Below are 23,265 nucleotides of genomic sequence, written 5' to 3' on the forward strand. Positions count from 1 at the left end.
AATTGTAGCTACAGCCTCTTCAAATTCTTCCCAGCTGGCGGCATTATTAATTAGTGCAAGCCACCGAACTTGATTTTCAGTGGGTTGTGTTGATGTTACAATCTCGTCATCATCGGTTCCAGCAACCACCGAGGCAGTACTGGGATCGTTGATGACGAGGTCTGGTTGAATTTGAATAGGCGCAACTACAGGTGGGGGGCTACGTTGCATATCGCTGATGCCATCGTTCAGCTCGATTGGTGATCGAGTTCGGCTGAATGGTTGGGGTAGTGATCCTGGTGGACTAGAGTCCATGCCAGCCAACCTATCTGATGGCGGTGGGTCGTAATCGGTTTGGGTTTCCGCCGGTGCATCGCGACACAACCTTTCAGTTGCAGCACCACGAACAGCCTCTGTGCCATTATCGGTTTTAGGGGGCTGGGGCTGTGTGGCATGACTGGTAGGTGGTTGTTGCTGACTATCGTCGTCGCTGGTAATGATGCTTAAGATGTTGCGGCGGATGTTAAAGTCATATTCGGTGGAAGTGCTGGGTCTTGCTGTTGATGTTGATGGTCCTGGAGCTGACGGGTGGTGTTGTCTTGAGGCGGCTCCTGATTGGGATACCGATCTAGCGCGTGTTACACGCCTTGGTGGCGATTGTTGAGTTCTGGGTACCGGAGAGCCCTCATCGCTAGTACCAGCCAACCTAGGTGGTAGTGGTTGGCTGCTGATTGGCTGAGTACTTTGTGTTTTTCTTTGCCGGGGTGCGGTCTTCTTAGGTGGAGCTGGAGCCGCACCCGGTTGATGACTTAAATAGTGTTTCTTAAGAATTTTGAGGGACTCAGACCGGTGTCCACATTCGGCGCATTCGAATGTGAAGATCGGTATCCCGTGGTGATGTTTGATATGTTTTTTATAGTCAGAGTGGCTTTTGTAAGTTGATAGACGAGTGTTAAAACCACTCTGACTACCTTGCGTGTCCAGATGGACCCAACACTTCTCGCAGCGAAATTCTGCAGGGAACGGAAACTTGATGGTAATGTTAACCGTCCCTGCAGCCTCCGCTACCTCGTCGTCTGCCGAGGACATGATTTAAGAGCACTGCCCTGGCCCGTGAAATTATTTACAAATCCGGTGTGATAAATGAGAAAAAATTTTTGATTAGCTGAGCGAGGTCAGGAAACTATTACTAGTGACCTGACCCCACTTTTCCTGTGACGGCGTTCAACATTATTGTATGTTTGGAGTGTACACCCTCTCAAGGAGAGTGTACACCCCTTGCACACAAGAAGTGGCGGCCTTTGAGAACTAAGGTGTTGGTTGTTCTCACTCAGTTATTCCCACTTACTATTAATCCTGTTGATTCACTCCTCCTGCTTCGGCCTCGATGCTATTGGCACTTTTGATTTCCTTGTTGCTTTAATCCATAATAAATTCACTTGTTACACTGATAAAAATTAAGCTGATAAGAACAGATACTACACTTTGATCTTAGCTATACAGCCGAGAAGCGATACTTACTGCCGGTAAAATACATGCTTATATACCCTAAATTTCATAAAACTAACTCCGCGAGTAGTACACAAAGTTGTAACATTGTAGAACGAAACACTATTACTCTAGTTGAGATAGGTATATATATACATATACAAGGGTATGTAGCATATATAAAAAACACTTAAACATAACGTATAAAACATGTTTAGAAAAGGATAGCTTAATATAAACATTAAAATTAAAACGAGACGCTCGTTGCTGCGAGTAAGGTTACCCAATGCCATAATATCAAAAAATGTTAAAATGTATACTAGTGTAGACATGACCATACACTTCAATAATGTTTCTAATAATGGTCTTATAAATTAAATAGTCTTATAATAGTCTTATTTATATTAGTTTAATGTATATTTTTAATAATATTGTCAATTGAATTTTCACGAAAAATCGAATCGATGCAAAAAAATTTGAAAATAATGAATTTGGAGGGTATAAGTTTTATGTTCATAAGTTCACAAATGTGATCATTTTTCACATATGTTTACGTTAGTATTTGGGTAAACATTAAGCACATAAAATAATTGCATTTATTAAATTTAGAAAATTATAATGCAAATTAGGAAAATTGCATTCCGGGAAATTTGTGAAAATCGAAATTTAGTTGTAAATGCATATAATCATACTTTAATTAAGGTTTGATTCCTATGCTGAGGCTGATACAAGCGTCTGACGTAGTATAGTCGCGTCACATGCAATGAAGCAACTAATGCAAGTACAATGCTTGCATTAGGTTTCATAGTAGCAGTATACTGCGTCAAACGGGCAGCGGCATAAGTCTGCCGCAACATAGGAATCATACATTTATGTTATACGGGAAGTATGTTACATTAAAGGGTCTTCAACTAAAAAAAAACATAAGTACCTTCTAATTTAAAAAATTATTTTGATAAAAAATTTTCGTTTGTGCATTATGTGTTAACATATCCCACATAAAATTCATAAGGTATGCCCAATGAAGAAGTTTGTACCTATTAACCATGTTTCCGAAAAATTAACAACAAAAACATAATCTTTTTGTCTACATTGCCTAAAAAAACTCTGAAAAAATGTGTTAAGGGTGTTCTGTACATATTTTTTATCAATGTATTAAATTTTGAATCGTTTTTCCTACCAATCTGTTGAACCAAATATTATTTCAATTTGAAATTTGGATATGTTGTACTACTTTCAAATCTACCTGTTATGTCTAGCTTGATTTTTCAAAATTTTCATTAATTTTCCCAATTTTCATTTTCAAAACGAATATATAATTAAATTCAAAAAAATTCAAGATAGCCTTAACATAGCAAATAGCATTTGCAAAGTATTCAATTGCAAAAATTTCAAAATTTTCCTTTACTTTTCATTATTGGTAGGAAAAATACTTTCAATTTTATATATTTTTACAATTCTCCTTCCTATCTACAATATAAGCAATAAAACGTTGTGTATGTATGTGTATTCAATTTCTCCTCGTTTAGTTAGGTCTGTTTAAACTTGTATGCCTGTCTATATAGAATATGGTTTGTTTTATCTTTTCCTAGTGCCACTGAGTTTAAAGTGATATTTTCATTTTTTAGTGACAATAATTTTCAGTTTGTTAAAGAGTTAAAGAAGTATTTGTAGCTTTGTGTAAATTTATTTTAAAGTGTTTTATTTTGACGTGGATTTTTATCTAGAAGGTATGTACATTATACTGCTATTCTAATAACCTAATTATTTTAATCATAATTTAATAATATTTTTTTTATAAATAGGCGTTTAGTTTCGATCACTGAAAACTTTTGGTATGTTTTTAAATCAATTTTTTAAAACAAATTTTATATAATATAATTTATTAGCTCGACTGAAAATGTAGTAGCCACTTAGTTCAGTCCAATTCAAGGTAATAAATTTTTTCAGTTTCTAAAATTATAGAGTAATACGGACAACTTGGGCATCTCCTAAACCTCTTGCTTATAATGTTTTTCCAAATAAAATTAATGCAAAATTTTGGGAAAACTCGAAAAAATGGAAAATGTTATACCCATAATGGATTTTTTTTTAATTTTATTGTGTTTATTGGTCTAATGTGTATTTTTTAACTTACATGTGAAAATTGAAAATTGACTTTTACTTAGAAATTGATAAAGCAAAGGCGTATATTAAAAACTTGCTTTTATGGGTTAGTTTTCTATAAAATTATGAAACCACATTTATAATTCAAAAATTATGAGGGTCGCTTCACGAAAATAGAACAGTCATCATAGAAAGCTTTTTTAATAGTTTAGGACAGTATGAGCTCATTTACAAATTTTACATTGGTAAGAAAAATGTAACTTATAGGAAATAAATACTAACATGAAATTTAAAATTATAATTAATATCTAAAATAAGGTAAGCTTATAAAATCAAGAATTGTATATAAATTATTTTATTAAAAACCATTTCATGTTGATGCAGATCTCTTCTATTATTAAATACAAGGGCAATTAAATATTACCAAACAAGCAGTCTGCAATTTGGTTATTTATAATGGAAAATAAATTGTATTTGATAAAATCATTCGATCGTTTTTCCTACCAATCTCTTGAACCAAATATTATTTTAATTTGAAATTTGGATATGTTGTACTACTTTCAAATCTATCTGTTTTGTCTAGCTTGATTTTTCAAAATTTTCATTAATTTCCCCAATTTTCATTTTTAAAAGCCATATATAATTAAATGCGAAAAAATTCATATTTAATTAAATGGAAGAATTCCTATCAAATTGGTGAAAGAGAATTTCAAAATTTTTCTTTACTTTTCATTATAAGTGGGAAAAATGCTTTTAATTTTATAACAAAAGGATACACACAATATTGTATGCATATACAAAGCGCAATGCATATTTTTATGTGTGTTATAAAATAATGTTGTATGATATTTGTACCTCCACCTACACAACACAGGTATGATAAGAAGGCGGGTTTGCAAAAAAAAATAACTGATCATTTAACGTCACTCCTTTTTTATCGCATAATAAAGAGGTATTACTCTGTCTTACGTATTGCGAATTGAATAAAGTTGGGTTTGTTGAAATAAATACTAACATGAATTTTAAAATTATAATTAATATCTAAAATAAGGTAAGCTTATAAAATCAAGAATTGTATAGAAATTATTTTACTAAAAACCATTTCATGTTGATGCAGATCTCTTCTATTATTAAATACAAGGGCAATTAAATATTACCAAACAAGCAGTCTGCGATTTGGTTATTTATAATGGAAAATAAATTGTATTTGATAAAATCATTCGATCGTTTTTCCTACCAATCTCTTGAACCAAATATTATTTTAATTTGAAATTTGGATATGTTGTACTACTTTCAAATCTATCTGTTTTGTCTAGCTTGATTTTTCAAAATTTTCATTAATTTCCCCAATTTTCATTTTTAAAAGCCATATATAATTAAATGCGAAAAAATTCATATTTAATTAAATGGAAGAATTCCTATCAAATTGGTGAAAGAAAATTTCAAAATTTTTCTTTACTTTTCATTATAAGTAGATACACACAATATTGTATGCATATACAAAGCGCAATGCATATTTTTATGTGTGTTATAAAATAATGTTGTACGATATTTGTACCTCCACCTACACATGTGAAATGAAGTGTACAATGTACATATTAATTTCTTTCAATAGTTAAAAAATACAAATCTCAAAAAAATAATGTTTAGATATATTATGTTATTTTATTTTTTTATATGATTTTGTAATGAGTGAGATATATAATGTATGTTTATAAGTAAATGAGAGGGACAGTATATATATGTAGTTGTTGTTGTTCTAAAGTGAAATGACTAAGTGAATATGTGTTTAGTTAATAGAAGAAAGCAGATTGTATCTGTAATGAATATATATACATTATTGGTTACTTGATGTTATTATAAATTATTTCTCCTCAAAAATAAAAAAATACTTTTCAGAAGAAAGGGTAATAAATTTAACTAAAATATTTAAAATACCGTGGCGGGCTCTGGGCGGACAAAGTTTACTTTGTTTTATACATTTCACTCTTAACATAACTATCCATCACATATATTAAAACATACTTAATATAAAAGAAGGTAAACAAAATTGAAGAATGTAATTGGTATCATAGTCTACATAATAAATAATAAGTAAATCCCTATCCCTATATATCTTAAATGCGAAAGTAAGCATGTTTGTTTGTTTGTTTGTTTGTTTGTTTGTTTGTTACGCTTTCACGCTAAAACTTGCGAATGGTTTTTAATGAAACTGTACAGGAAATATAGCTTATACTTCAGAATAACACATGAGATATAATTAATAAAGATAAAATTAATAAAAAAATAAAAATAAAAATTAATTTAATTTGACATTTGACGTTACCATAAATTACAGATTTCTGTAAAAATAGTCGATATGAAATATTTCACTGCCATCTTCTCTGACATACTCAATGAATAATTACTATTATATATTTTAAAAAAATAGAAAACCATACATTCATTTTACATGTGTAAAACAATCCTTTCCATTATTTCGAGTGTTATAGAAACAGGATAAGCGAGAGCAATCTTTACATTTAAACGCAGCAAAGCGAGTGGGTATCACTCTAGTATATATATAAAGTATCTGTCCTTTTCTTACTCATGTGAACTTTCGGAAATTTTCAGAACAAATTTCTGGAATGTTCTAGAAGGTTTCAAAATGTGTGTAACGGTCAAAATCAATTCGAAATTTTCTAGAAACTTATAGAAAGTTCTAGAAATGATCTAGAAAGTTTTTTTAAACCGACAACTATAATCATGATCAACTATAAACTGTCCGCCGAGAGATGTTAGTGCCATCTCTCGACGATAAGTAGAACTATGGGGCCAGAACCGGACAAGATTTTTCTGGGCCTTCTTCCAAAGTTTAAATATTTTAATTACAACCAAGTTGAGTGTTTTTTCAAGACTTTTAACTAAGTTATTTATATTAAAACACTCTGTCTGTATATAAATTTTATTAAATTTAATAATTTTCTAACAAGAAAAAGGGCAATATAAGCTAATAGAATAGAATAAGACCCTTCTCTCAAACAGTATTTTAACCAGAAGTCTCTAAATATTATTTATTCCATTAAACATGCAATGTATTTTAACTCGAGCAACGCCGGGTTTGTCTCCTAGTATCTGGTAAAATGTAATATATGTGAAGAGCCACCAATCCTGAATGCTCCGCGATTAATTAAGATTAATAAAATTAAAAGTAAACACTTCTACGAACTTTTAAACACTTCTACGAATAAAATGTGCCTGGTCGACGTGGATTTAATTTGCCAAAAATATTTTAAATAAATTATATATTATGTCTATAATTTCTTACCGTTATCGTGAACTTTGATCAGTGTTAATTAATTTTCGTGCAAAATATCATATTTATTCATAAAAAATCCAGGCGACCAATGATGTTTAGCCGGAATGGTCTGGCATACCTATTTGAATGGTTTGAAACGGAGCCAAAAATATCCATTATTAAGGAAACAATTTTTTTTTTAATTTACGCTTTTTAATGCCAGGCTCAAAACTATCTTGGTATGGGTGCTTACAAACTTCTCGAAGTATTACGCATATCAGAGTTGTATCTTGGTCTTATAGCATGTAATTTTCGACTACCCTATAAATCTGAGATTAAGTATATCTCTCGTCGATGGCTAGGATGAGTTTTATTTCGAATTTTATTTCGAATTTTTATTTCGACTAAAGAAGCATATCAAATGGATATAAGGGCGATGGTTAGGATGGCTTGGATGTGATGAAATCTCCCTCAGACGGATAGCTCCCTCAGGGCCACATAGTTAAGAAATGGTTTCTGAAATGTATTTCAAAATGATGGCTAGGATGAATAAGACAAAGATAAAGAAGCATATCATCTCGGCCATATGGCTTAGAAGAAATGTATCTCAGCCCTATGGCTAGGATGAGTTAGACGAAGATAAAGCTGCATTTCCTCAGGGCCATATGGTGGAGATAAAATGTATTTCAGAATGATGGCTAGGATGAGATAGACAATGATAAAGCTGCATATCATCTTGACCGTATTTCTGAGATGAGATATATCTTAGACAAATGGCTAGGATGAGGTAGACAAAGATAAAGATGCATATCATCTCAGCCGTACGGCAGAGGTGAAATGTATTTCAGCCTTATGGCAGGATGAGTTAGACAAAGATAAAAATGCATATTAACTCTGTTGTACAACTGAGATGAAATGTATCTCAGCCCTCTGGCTAGAATGAGTTAGACGAAGATAAAGAAATATTTCATCTCAGCCATATGGCTGAGATGAAATGTATCTCAGCCATATGGCTAGGATGAGTTAGACAAAGATAAAGTTGCATATCATCTCGGCAATATGGCTGAGACTATTTTTCTTTACTTACATGACGTAAAAAGCAAACGATTGCGTAATCAAAACTGTCTATACAGGGTATTTCAAGAATTAACTCAGTTAATTGTTTGCCTTCACTTGTTTTTTTTTTTAATGTAAATTCCGTTTGTTTTTTCGAGTAAGAAAAGTTCCAGCTCAATGTCAAGTTAAGTGAGACACCCTGTATATATGGACCAACAAAATAATTTTAACGCTTAGTTACAGAAAGTAAACGGATGGACGCGTTTATTTTACGCATTGATTCACAAAACAGTTTTAACATTAACTATAATATAATGTTCTTGAAATTAACTATGTTGTAATAAAATTGTATATAAATAATGTACATACTTACATATTTATTTTAAAACTTAAAACTATATCTAAATGATTTGTAGTAATATTTAAAATAAAATGATGTTATTTTAAAATTCAAATACAAATTATATTGTTAATGAATATTATCTAAATAAATTATACGTATAATTCTGTTAATTACGATTGAATTGAATAAAATTAGACTAATTCTTATAATACATTCAATCAGTTTCAATTACAAGTAAATTATCATATATATAATTTGAAAAGAAAATTGAAACTGGTTATACGGGCTTAGAAAAAGTATCTACAAAGAAATTCTAAAAAATTGGTTTAATAAGTTTCTTTGTTTGCCAAAATTCTTAAATAATTTTTGATAAGATTCTGAAGAGTATTTAAAATTACTTTATTCTCAAGTTTTAAAGTTTTATTTGTGAAAAATTTATTGCTTGTATTACAGTCAAAATCGGCGAACGAAATTGCAAGGTTCCGCCTAAATCTGTATATAAACATATACAGGATGTTTTTTTAACTTGAAATTTGAAAAAAAAAAAATTAAAAAATAAGCCAGATACAACAAATTGTTTCAAACTTTTTGCACTTCCAAATGCATGATTATTTCTAGATGGATAGATTATAGATTAAATGATGATCAATTTCATTTTTTCAAATGGAATACTATATTTTTATTATTAGGGAGTCCTGAATAGCAGTTTTAATTTGGATGATTTTTTTTTTCAAAATGATTCTTTCTGTATATTATTTAAAATCAGTAGCATTTCAGAGGGGGAAATAATCTGGATGGGGAATGTCACGACTGTTATATCGACGCCCATCCTAAATCGCTAATGATAGAAGCTTGAAGTTTCGAGAAGATGTTGATTTTATACTGTAGGTGTTACATAAGAAAGAATTTTTCGAAATTCATCTCCTAAAAGGATGAAATAAGGGATGCAAGTTTGTGTGAAAATATAAACAAATCTTCATTTTTGAGTTGTCTATTTAACCGATTTTAAAAATTCTTTCAACTATACTCAACTCGAAAATGTTGTTTTCACTATTTAATAGATTTCAACTTTTGGTGCATAAGCTTATTTTTTTGAAAATAAAATATAGTCCATATTACTTGCTGATAATGTAGCATTCTTTAGGTGAAATCATTTTTTAAATCGGTGAAGTAGTGAACTCAAAAATGAAGATTTGTATATATTTTCATATAAACTTTCATCCCCTATTTCATCCTTTTAGAGGATGTGAAAAAAAATATATTATATAAAAAGGTGGGAAATTTAATTATCTACGATAAAGTGCACGGGTTTTGGTCTAAAGTGCACGATTATGATATTATAGCCGAAAACGGTTTTTCTTAAAATTGAGGCACTTCCCTCGCCTATTTTTGTAAGGATTTTGTGAATTTACATTCAGTACGTGATACTTAACCTATTTAAATAAAAAAAAACAAGTGAAAACAAACAATTGGCTGAGTTAATTTTTGAAATACCATGCATAGACAGTGTTGATTACTCTATCACATTACACACACATACATGTTTCCCATATATAAACTGATATTCCCATATAATACATACTATACAATTTACGCCTAATTTGCGCCCTCACGGGTAAACAGTGATGTTTACGAAAAAATGTTTCAAACAAGAGTTAGTTATTTTTTTATAAGGAATATTTTTTACATTTAAACTTTTGTATATTGTATGTTGCTCATTTACGAACTCAACCTCACTTTTTATGTCCTGAGTACGCTGTAAAAATTTCAGCTTGATGTCTTTTTTCGTTTTTGAGTTATTGTGTTGACAGACAGACGGACAAGCGGGCAGACAACCGAAAATGGACTAATTAGGTGATTTTATAAACACTTATACCAAAATTTTGTTCATAGCATCAATATTTTTAAGCATTACAAACTTGGGACTAAACTTAGTATACCTTGCATATTACATATATGCATGGTATAATAACTCTCTTAGTTTAGTGCATTATGGACAAGAGTAACGAGCTTCTATATAACCTGTATTAAAGGTTCCGGATTCGAATCTACCCCTACTACATTTGATAAGTAAGAACATAGCTACATATAGAGGGTATATGGCAATCGTGCCAGATTCTTTAAACGATAATCGGAAGTTAAAAGAAAGAATCATTTAAATACAAAGTAAGTGAGTTAAGTCGGCATATTTAACAAACAGTGTCGTGATGAGTGTTTAGTGTCACACAGAATAATAATAAAGTGTTAATAAGTTTTTCTGTTTCTGTGTGAAGTAAATATCACACACATTTGACATCATTTCACGATTCACCAGATTCATCCAGACATATAAATCAGTGTCTTTTCAACTGAACATAATATTTTATACACATACACAATCACAATCACATATTATTATATGTTTTTATTCACGCATGTGTGATTTTTTATGATCAATTTTGTGACTTTTTAAATGTGACGATATAATATGTTATTATTTTGTACGGCTATGCTTTTGTATTTAGAAGAATTCTAGATGGGATGAACGGAAAAATTTGCGAAATTAATTTTTTTGTAAGTTGTCTCTCCGGGAACATTAGGGGAGAGTGGGTAGAGGGACTGTAGGTTTATCTAACAGTCGAAAAACCGCTTCACTGCCGTCAAATGATAGTCGGTTCCGCCCTCTTTATTTGCAATCCGTCGACCCGCGCGGCCGGCGCTATCAGGTTTTGTGAGAGAACAAAACATGATTATACAAATCAAAAGTAGGATTTTTAAAGTTTATTTGATACTTACGTCATATTAATAGCCTGATATTAATCTGAGAGTTTGCATATGCATAATAATATATATTATTTCTTGGTTACATTGATTGTATAATGCTTTAATTCGTGCTAGCACCATCCGTTTTAAAGTTATCTTTATTGTTTTACCAAAAATGTGGTAGAGTACAAAAGTAACATAGCTCTGTATGTATACAAGAAACATGTTACTTATACAAATGGGTACACAAATCCACAAGTAAAATGTTACTTAAGACTGATATTGAATAATCTGATTAGAATATATAATTATCATATAATAATAGATATCATTACTTAAAATAAGAAAATTTCTTTCGAGGAGTTAACAATATTGATTTGTTTTCATAAAATATACAATTTTTGAATGCAAATGTTTATTTTTCTTGTTCATACAAACTTTTCTAATAAGTCATTTGTGGATTTATTATATCATAGCATATTTATTTCAAACCCCTTTGTCCTGTTTCTTTCATGTTACTTTCGAACCGCCAAAGTGTTACTTTTGACCTGCTAACGTGGTCGAAAGTAACAACTTACGAATTTTTTTTAAGTCTATGTGATTCATACAAAATATAAGAAGATACTAATGTAAAGAGCATGCACGGAATTTATATATGGATATAATAATTTCATTAAAATACTAACACCTAACCTGCAAACTAGTATTCGACCGAAGGTCGATTTTTGGCCGAAGCCGAAGCCGATTAATCGGCTATCGCCACAACCTTCGACCGAAGCCGAAGGTTTAAAAACATGATTTTAAAACTTTAATATTAAAGTTGATCTCTAGAAGTTGATTTAGAGGTTATCATCTTGAGAAGTTGATCTAAAAGTCAATCTAAAGATGATTAAAAAAATTACCTTGAAATTTATTTCAAAATAATAACATTTAGAACAATTCGTTGAATTCCGACGTTTGCTAAGAACCTTCAGTCAAAGCTTCGGCTTCGGCCTGAATTCAGCCGAAGCTTCGGTCGGACACTACCTGCAACCAAGGTGAAAGTACAAAGTGTTACTTTCGTACCCGGTCTACCCTACTATCAGAAAACAAAAAATACGTTCTTATAGAAGAAAACAAGCCAAAAAACATAGCGTCTTTAGAAATAACGTCCTCCAAACATACGCTACTGTCATACAATAATTTCGTTTTCTTTTGGGAACATGGATTTGAAAATTCAATAGTTCCATCGTGATATTTTTGCAAATAATTGTTTACATCTATATTGACAATATTAAATTTTGAATTTGAAAGGCTATTAGCTTCGTCTCGAACGAAAAGTAACGAAAAAATATTTTCTTGACGAATTCGTAACATTAAAGAGCTTAGGTACTATGTAAGAAATTTCATCGAATTTATTGTTTGTTTTATTAGACGTCGTTACTTCAATAACAGATTCATTTTTATTGTTCTTACGTTTTTTAATTGCAGTTGTACTGATCTGTTTTAAATTTAACTTTGGGTCATAATTTTTTAAAAAGAGTTTGTCTTGCAAAAATTTTTTTGTTGTACTTTTACGTCGATAAAATCCACAAATACCACACTTATGATCATTAACTGTAACATTTGCTGAATTAACTTTTGAACGGGTTACAATTTTCTTTATTCACGAGTCTTTTCGATTTTCAAATTTTCCGCAGCTCGAGCAATCCTTATATTATTTATATACCATTTGTAACAATTATTGTTCAGGTGATTATTGAAAATCTCATCAAATTTTAAAGAATTAAGCCTACTCAAAATATTATCTTATCTTTGAGTAGCAGCTTTACGTATTTGTTGACAACCATTTAACGTGCTCGTTAATTGCACATCATTCAATTTACATAAAGTAATTTATTATAATGTATATTTTTTCCTTGAGACATAACTGACACCAAAATTACAGAGCAGATTACATCGCAGGCAGTTACAGATGCGTATTTTCCCATTTTCCTCTTACGCTTTTATTTATATAATATTTTGTACTTGTAAAAAGTAAGTAGATGCTCATACTTATTTGATTAGATATAAAATTGTATCTAAATTATTAAAATAATTTTATATAAATTATAAATAATTATAAACTATATAAATTTTATCAACGATAATAAATGAGAACTCTAGGATATTTCGAAATAAATTTCGATTTTTTTACCCCAATTTCCTAGATAAGATTTTTGTATTTTCTAAATACGTATTTCGACTACCAAGTAGTCATCATCAGTATGAATTAGCTAACCGTAATTACTCTTATGTTACTCGTTGCTAATTTGGTGTCTGCACATCGATGTTTTCGTGTACCTACAATTTATACTTACTGTTCAAAGTATCAGTCAAATTGTAGTGTCATTGACTTATATGAATATAAACAAGTCAAAACAAACAATTGACTGAGTTAATTGTTGAAATACCATGTATAAACAGTGTTGATTACTCTACCACATTACACATACATACATGTTACACATATATAACTGATATTCCCATATAATACATACTATACAATTCGCGCATAATTTGAGCTCTCAAGGGTAAACCGTGATGTTTACGAAAAAATGTTCCAAACGAAAGTTGTTTATTTTTTTAAAAGAAACATTTTTTATATTTAAACTTTTGTTCTATCTCTAACGGTTTAAGAGATGAGTTCTACGGACCCAAGACCCAATTGACCTATGTAGCTCATTTACGAACTCGACCTCACTTTTTACGTTCTAGTACTCTATAAAATAGTTATATAGTACTCATTTTATTTCAGCTTGATATCTCTTTTCGTTGTTCTGGCTGTTCAGCAAGCTCCAAAAACCGCTCCGGGGACATCGTTTTGATACGATAGAGGAGATTCAAGCCGCAGCGAAGACGAAACTGAAAGCAATCCCGGAAAGTGACTACAACCAGTGTTTCGAAGATTGGAAAATCCGTTGGAATCGTGTGCCATGCATCGGGAGGGGATTACTTTGAAGGGGATGAAATTGATTTGGAAGAATAAATAAAGAATTCTCAAAATAAATACAATGTCACCTTATTTTTTGGAGTAAAATATGTAGAAAATAAAATATTTATAGTAAATAATAAATTCATATTTTAACGTTTTTTAAAAATGTCACCATCACCATTTAAATATTTTTAATGAATGTAAAAAAATTAAAAAATATAAAAAGAAATATTTTTAATTAAATGCTTCCATTCATTTTAAATCAATTTAGAATGAGTATAATAATATAATGAATTATTTATTCAAATTGTCTGTCCATTTATTAAGAGTTTATTATAATAATATTATTAAATTGATGTGAATAATATATTTTCAAAATTTCATCATGTATTTTATATATAGGAGGATACATAAGTTACAACACAAAATAATCAAATGTATTCGGTCAATGAGTTTCGGTCATGAAATGACCTTTATTTGGCGGAAAATTATGCGTATGTACTCTAGCTACAACTTTTTTCTGAAAACTTTTTTGATCTTACCCCTCTGTTCAAAGCTAGATGTTCAATTCAAATTTCGCGCATAAAACTGGCCGTGTATTTTTTCCTTACCTCGGACAGCAAAAATACCCGAAAATTCATGATCAGCACACATAATAACTCCTTAGAAAAGTACTTTCAATCATTCGCAATTTTTTCGGGTGCAGTTTTATAACTATACGGATTTTATATTCTAACCACTGTGATCTATGGAAGCCTGAATGGCTCACAATCAATTTATGAGAAAGTGGTGCTACACTAGCTTATTTTTTAAATGTGCACTAGCCACAAGTATAAAACCAATTTTGTTGTTTTTATACTTGTGGGTAGTACACATTTAAAAAATAAGCTAGTGTAGCGCCACTTTCTAATAAATTGACAGTGAGCCATTAAGGCTTCCGTACTTGTGCCTATCCATAATATAATTTGTATTATGAGGAAAATATTATATTAGCATTTTTCCTCTGAAGATTTAAAAAAATTCCTCTAGATGGCAGGATATATTTGTACCCCCCCCCCCTAGTGTTGCCATCATGCGAATCTTCTTTTAATCTTCTGAGTAAAAAGGCTAATTAAAGTATTATATTTTTGAAATAATACTAATAAAATTTTTTAAATAACTATATAAGATAAATTATAAACATTATCATATTATCATTAAATCAGGACATACAATAATTAATAATTTCAGGCCTTTTTCCTCTGAAGATTGAAAAAAGATTCCATAGATGGCAACACTAGGGAGGATACAAATATATCCTGCCATCTAGAGGATCTTTTTTAATCTTCAGAGGAAAGAGGCTAATTGGTAACAGTAAATAAGGAAATATTTCCCAGTAGATATTTTATAATATAATATACATCCTATATGTAGATATTAAAATTGTAAATTAGTTTGGCAAGTTTTCATAATAATTTTGTGAATAGTTTATAAAAGTGAACACCTATTCGACTTAATATACGTGATTTATTTTAATACTACTTTTTTAATGAATTAAACCATTTAATATGTTTTAATGGCTGTGTATTTTTAATTTTACTTTAAAATAGTGGCAAAATTTACATTTAATTTTTGAATTAATTTTATATTAAGGTTGTTGAGGCACTATAGAAATCAAAAAAATCGTTAAAAAGTAAAAATTTAATAAATTTTGAGAAATTGTAGAAGTTATAATTAAGTTATAATTAAATTTTTTAATAAGATTGACTGAAAATTATACAAGTTTTTCAGAAAATAACTACCTATGACAATTAATAAAATAGGGAATATTCATGAAATTTAAATTTGTTTCAAATATTTTTTTTCCGTAACTTTATTGGCTGGACAATTCAACTAAACCAGGGCTTCTTAAACTTTTGTAATTCACGACCCCATTTATGATTGCGAGTTTCTTGACGACCCCATACAAATATAAAAGAAAAATAAATTAATATTTTTTGATGATTTATTTATTAGGTAACAATATACATATACATATGAAAATATATAAGTTTAGAATTCGTTTTGAAACATACAAAAATCTAAAATTATAAATTGCACGAAAAATTATAAAATTGTATTTATTATAGTTTCAAAAATAAAAGTGGATTCTGACCGTCTTAATTCTCTCGAATATATTCAAGTAGTTGCGTGGTAAGTATTAAATTAAAGTATAAGTTAAAAATTTAATGAGATGGATGTGCCTGTTTTTTATTGCACAACAAATCAAATCTTGGTGGAATGTTTGAAACTGCTGGACGTAAGACCTCTTCAACATTTTTTATCGCTGAACGATATTGGGATTTAATATGTGTTAAAGCTGTTTCTTCAGCATTAATACCTAGAAATTTTGTTGATAATTATTTCTCGGGATTATTTCGGCTTTTAGAGATTGACAAAAATAAATTTATATTTTTTATTAATTCCAATAACATTTCATAATTCATAGTAAATGTAATTCAAGTTATTATAATACTCTTAATAGAAATGCAGGTACAAACATCTTTCCGAACTAGAAGATTTTATGATATATTTATCTACGATAATTGTTAAAAAACATTTTCTATTAAATTGTATTTTTACCTCTCGCGACCCCAGAATTTTGCCACGCGACCCCAAATGGGGTCGCGACCCATAGTTTAAGAAGCCCTGAACTAAACCATTATTTTAGTAACTAATTACTTTTTATTATTATTTTAGTAACTAATTACATAAAATTAATTAATAAAAGTACAAATTCAGTGGGAAAAATTCAAAATTTCCAAAACGGAAAATTCAAATTTTTAAACGGACGTGACATCGTAGTACTGGCTCGTCAAATTTGTTGACACACATTATGGCATTAATTACTTATTATTCTACGGCTTTTTATTAGAAAATCTAATGATAACGAGTGTAAATTCACATATATAATTGACATATCACGTACTTATACGTCATCAACAGAGAGCGCCAAAAAACTGCGTTTAAAAATCTCAAAATTATGATGTATTTTAAATATTTTTGTACACTTAATTACAACATTTTTAAACAGTATTTATATTTTTCACTATGTTATAACGGTGCAAACAATATATAAAAAAATACATGAATATTCCCTATTAAGATTTTTTCTTGCAGTTTTTCCTGAATATTAATTGAATTTTCAGTAGACATTATTTTCTTATACAAAATAAATACTGAAATAGTTTTTTATAAATAAATTTAAAAAATATTTTGTATCATTAAAAATAGTGAATCTTTGTCAAAGGATTAAAAATACGGCTTTTCTATAAGAACTAATTTTAATTTACGGTAACTTATTTTAGCTAAAGTAATGTGTATATCTTTATTTGGGTGCAAGAAATATCCTATGAAAAGGCAAATTGAAAAATCATTAGCGTCAAAATAGTTATTCAAGGTCAAAGTTCGCGAAAATAGGTTTTTTCAAATATCTCATAAAGTATTAAGTTTATGGTAGTTTTAGCTATATTTCAAAATTTGTTTGTAATAGCTAAGAGTTAATTTTACATATAAAAGGTACGGAACCCTCTGCCGTAAAAAGTTTCTGTACAAAATATTAGATATTTGGCTAAAAGAAAAAATATTTTTAAATATCTTTGCTTATTTTCTTCAATATTTTTATTTATAAAATGTTTTTGATACTTTTCGTCTAGTAAAGTAGAATTTTTTTATGTAAAATTAATTCACGGGCTCAATTTTATAATATCTAAAATTACCATAAACTTCGAAGGTCACAAGTTTTTGAAAAAAAAACCTATTTTCATGACATTTGGCCTTGAATAATTTTTTTTTTTGCGCACATGCTTTGGACTATTCATTGGTCATCTCTTGCATTCGAGTAAAGATAATCCCGATGAAAAAACTTGTTTTAATACAATTTCTTAAAATTTTAAGTTAATGGTGTTTTTTGTGCCTCTACTACCTTAATTTGTGTTTATATAGGCAATGCATTAGCAATTGTTTGTGAATAATTTACTTTTTTTCTTAAACCAATGTTCATATTAGTAATCTTTTAAAATATTATTTTTACACAAATTAATGTACATCTGGTATGAACGACTCTAGTGATATTGTATGGAAAATTTTCGGAGGGTACATACACGAAAATCTTATCTCCCAAATTCAGAACATGCACTGAACTTCTTTAATTAGGGTGGCTTTACAAATTAAACTATATAACTTTACGTAGAAGTTTCAAGAATTTTAAAATATCGGCCACATTATTCTAAGTAGTAAATACAATCAAATTTTTTAAAAACGAAAACATAGCGTAATTTGTAAAGCCACCCTTTGCAGTTAAAAATCTGAATTATAAGTTCGATGTTAAGAATCTATTTCTCTTCGCATAATTCGAACCAATTTTTGTTCCTTAAGAATCGATTGTCCTATATAAGGCGCACGGTGTGAACAAAAATATGAAGAGTAAAATCTAGTGATCGAATAATCTCGTTACGTTTTCTGTGCACAACCTTTCATTTTTTAGTAATGCCTGTTTTCTTGATGTGAAACATTTTATGTATAACATATACAAAGCATCTATTGTTTGAAATTGACAATGCCCTGATGGAAACAGCACACTATATACATTTATATTAAAGTTTTGCTTTAATATTGATATTGATATCGATAATTGATATTATTATAGTGGATTATTCATATTCAAAGATAATCGTTCTCAAGGAGTTAATTCCAGTCGTGCGTCGGAGCTGACATACACACTTTTTTTATTGAAAAATATAAAGAAATCAACGTATTGCAAATGCTGGAAATTCGAATCGAATAGTGGGTACGAGGTAATTCAATTATTGTGTAATCATGTATTCATAATGTAACAGCAAAAATAGTAGGTTTTTCTTAACTTGTTAATAAATATCAAAAATAACAGTTTTGCGAGAATTGATTTTAAGTCAATTCTTTACTTTAAGTACCAATACTATAATTGGTACTTACACTTAATAAAATAACAAAAAAGTCTTTTATCTTACTTGAAATTTAAAATATTCCAATCGCTCCTTTTATCAGTAAACTTATGAAAAAATTTACCGGCGAATGTCCTCTATAGCCCTTGGCAACTTTTGGCTTCAGCATTTTGCCGTAGTTACCGAGTTTTACTTCGATTAAAACTAATAATGACATATTTTTAAATCGAATTTCGAAAAAATGATTTACATGAAAAATGTGAGTTTTTTTATGTAGATCAACGTCGTCTAATTTAAAGTGATATTCTATCTCTTACCATTTAGGATCTAAATTGGCTATTAAAAAAATCGGAAAAACTAGGTCCAATCTGATGTCAGAACATGATGCCTCTCATTAAACTATGCAACTTTTGTTTGAATTATTTTTTAATTGGTTAACCACAAAACGAACTACTAGCCATTATAGATTAAAAGGACCCACCCTGTATAGAAATATTACATTTTTTAATAATAACAAATAATTTTACCAAATAATAAATATTATTTTTGTATTTCAAAGTAATCATAAAAGCGAATATGAAGAATTTTATCAAAATGGAATAAATTTGGATTCGACAAATGGTATAAAAAGTCACTAGAGATTTCACGAAAAAGAAGAAATTATTTATTTACCCCAAAAATTAACAATGTACACGAAAAATCATTTAGGATAGTCAATTTTGAAGTAGTATAACATAACAATAAAGAAAATTAATCCCTATTCCCTATATATTAGAAATTTGAAAGTATGCATGTTTGTTTGTTTGTTAAAAAAAATAAAATAAAATAAAAAAAATTTTATTCTGTCATTTTACTGCTCCATCTATGATCATCATTTTGAACCATAAATTACAGATGTCTGTAAATATTTAAAGTAGTAAATGTAAAACAATTCATAGACATCTTTTCTGAAATACTTAATGAATTATGACTATTTAACACTAAAAAATTGAAAACTGTGCATATATTTTGGCTGCTTTAAAGTGTTGGTTTTTACTTTTAAATCCAGTGAAGCGGGCGGGTATCAATCTAGTATATTATAAATGTGAAAGTAGGGATGTTTGTTTGTTTGTGTGTTTGTTTGTTACGATTTCGCGTAAAAACTAGCGAATGGATTTGAATGAAACTGTACAAAAATATAATCATACATCAGAATAATACATGAGCTATAAGTTATAAAAATATATTAAAAAACATTGTATCAATGATCATCAATTTAAAATTTTAAACCATTAATTAATGTCAAACAATTTATTGTCTTCTCATCAGATTGATTCAATGAATTATGACTATTTTACACTAAAAAAAATGGAAAATTATGCAAAGCTTTTACCTGTGTAAAACAATTCCTTCGAGTGTCATGGAAGGGGAATAAGTGATATCAAAAGAGGTGGAGGCTATAAAGCGGTGGTTTTTACTTTAAAGCCCAGTGAAGCGGGCGGGTATCAAGCTAGTATATATATATATATATATATATATATATATATATATATATATATATATATATATATATATATATATATATATATATATCTTTATGATTTTAGTTCGATTCCCAAATGATTTTAACCCATATTAAATGAATGAGTGCTTTTTGATGCTTTTAAGTATCAAATATCATAAAATAACCTCACTTTATTTTGCTATAATTATTATTTAATTTATAAAATTTAAATATACAGGGTGCTTTTTTAAGTTGAAACTCGAAAAAAAACTTTAATCAATAAAAATGCTTCAAGCGTCTACTTCATAACTGATAATCGATAGGTGAACAGTTTAAATTAGAATTGTTATTGATTAAAAAAGAAATATTTTTCCCCAAACTGTATCTACAGTTTAGAAAAAAACGGACTGGCAAGTTTTACCCAAAATTGTTATTTCGTAAACATTTTTGTGAAAAATATAGGCACTAATTTCTCAATAAATCCAATAAAAGTGGTTTGTTTTTCTATAAAGACAATTTTTTTGGTCAAATTGAATGAACAAACGCACAAAAAGCTATTATATATTTTTGCCATCAATTACTGCCTAAACTATTCAGTTTACAAAAAAAAAATGTTTGCGTATTTATATAGAACAACTTTCTAGTTTAAAGTGTTTGTCAGTTATGAATCAGAGTGAAAAAACTTAGATCGGATTCGATGCCAGTTTAAGATGTTTGGCTTTGAAACTAATATTTTTCGTTCCAAGCATTTTCTTCGATTAACTTTATTTAATAATGTTTCAAATATACGTCAACTTAAAAAAGATACCCTGTATATATAAAAAAAAGATATTTTCTTGAATAGAACCTGAATCCACCGCAATCACTTAGCTATCATTGTGACTAGCAAGTTAATTTATTCCAAAAGCGTATATTTTTTGGAATTATTTACATTGAGCTAAGAATTTGTGTAAATGTGTAGTCTTTTAGTAGTCTAGGTACAAATTCGAAATGATATCTAGAAAATGTGCCAGAAGGATTTTTCAGCACAGAAAAAATTGTAAAAATATAAACAAATAAAGATGAAAGAAAAGGTATATTTCGTTTTTCGCGTAATATTTCATAAAATATTAATATTTAAGAATTTAAAAAAAAAAAAGATTCTTAAAGAAGAGGAAATTTCCAATAAAAAACTCCTATTCCCATTGGAATTTTTTACCGTTGGGAATGAATATTTAAGTTAATTTTTCAACAAGTTGGGCAATTGTTTAATGACAATATTTTATAGAATTTTCGTTTTCATTGTAAAGTAAAAAAATTTCGAAAAATTATTTGGCTTCGTGGAGCCCTTCTGATATGTATACTTAACAAGATCACGTCATAAAAGTTTAAAAATTTTAATATTTTATTTATAATATTTTTTTAAAGTTAACAAAAAAGGCATAAAAGCCCCTGAGATGTCGACTCTTTTACAAAGTGTTTACACCCTAATAAACAATTGTGGGAAATTTCAAAGATGTATTAAGTTTTTCCTTTTAGATATCCGGGGCAAGGTGGTTCAACCGCCAAGTCGAGCGCGAAGCAAACACTGCCGTACCATTCTTTACTGGAACCATTTCGCCGCATTATCAGGCCTCTATTTGAGAATCTCTGGATAAGACCAGAACGCAGAAATTTTCGTCATCCAGTAAGCTATAATCACATACATAAAATCCAAAATTTCAAGTCTGTAGGTCATTTAGTTCCGAAGTTAAGCGAAAGCAAAGTTTCGCATTTATGACACTCACTCACTCACTCATGATCATCAGAATAGAACTAGTACTTCCCATAAACTCAGAGAGCCGAAATTTGGTACAGAATTAGGGTTTTATAGCCACATAAAGGGAAAACTATAAAAACTAGGATAATCGAAGATCTGAAGTACCTGGTGACCCTGATTAGAAAACACAAAATCCCAACTTTACAAAGACGTAAATGTAGAGCTCTCCGGATGTAAAGCACGTAGGCGTAAATGTCTAAACCGTCTAAAATAATACATAATGAACGCGAATGGGCAATACAATAATATTTTTAATTTTTACAGAATCTTTAATTTATGGTTCAAAATGATGGAGTAATAAAATGTCAGGTTAAATTTAACTTTTTATTTCTTTTAAAAATATATCTTTATAAATTAAAGCACATGTTTTATTCGGATGTATGATTTATATTGATGTACAGTTTCATTCAAAACCATTCAGTGCTTTTGCGAGAAAGCTAACAAACAATCAACAAATAAACAAACAAACATCCTTACTTTCACGTTTATAATATACTAGCTTAAAAGTAAAAACCACCGTTTTAAAGCCCCCACCTCTCTTGATCTCACTTATTCTACTTTCATAACACTCGAAGGGATTGTTTTACATACAGCTTAAAACCAAACGATTCCGTAATTAACACTGCCTATACATAGTATTTCAACAATTAACTCAGTCAATTGTTTGAGTATATGAGAAAAGATGGCCATGAATTGTTTTACATACACTATTATAAATTTTTACAGAAATCTTTAATTTATGGTTCAAAATGATGATCATAGATGGAGCAGTAAAATGTCAGATTAAATTTAATTTTTTAAAGTATTTTTTAAAATATATATCTTTATAAATTATAACTCATGTGTTTTTCTGATGTAGGAATGTATATTATTGTTGTACCCGTCAACACTCGCGTTTTGTGCAGTTTACTCACCCTCGATTTAAAACATACATAACTTTTATTTTTCAAATGGTATATGTGGTTGAAACTTTTTCTATCTTCATACAATCTTATCTATTTTCGAATTGTGAACTTTCATTTGTAAAAAAAATATTTTGTTCAAGGCCTACAAAAATTTCGGATCTGTTCGTATATTTTCGTAGTTTGAATGCTTCTTGT

General features: G+C 29.3%; 1 pseudogene; it reads right to left on the reverse strand.

Annotated features, from left to right (window-relative positions):
• Positions 1–1,380: 1,380 nt before the first annotated feature.
• On the reverse strand, positions 1,381–1,494 carry LOC123301898 (annotated as a pseudogene).
• Between the last annotated feature and the right edge of the window lie 21,771 nt (positions 1,495–23,265).

This window comes from Chrysoperla carnea, chromosome 5 (assembly GCF_905475395.1).
Source record: "Chrysoperla carnea chromosome 5, inChrCarn1.1, whole genome shotgun sequence".
Taxonomy (NCBI): Eukaryota; Metazoa; Arthropoda; class Insecta; order Neuroptera; family Chrysopidae; genus Chrysoperla; species Chrysoperla carnea.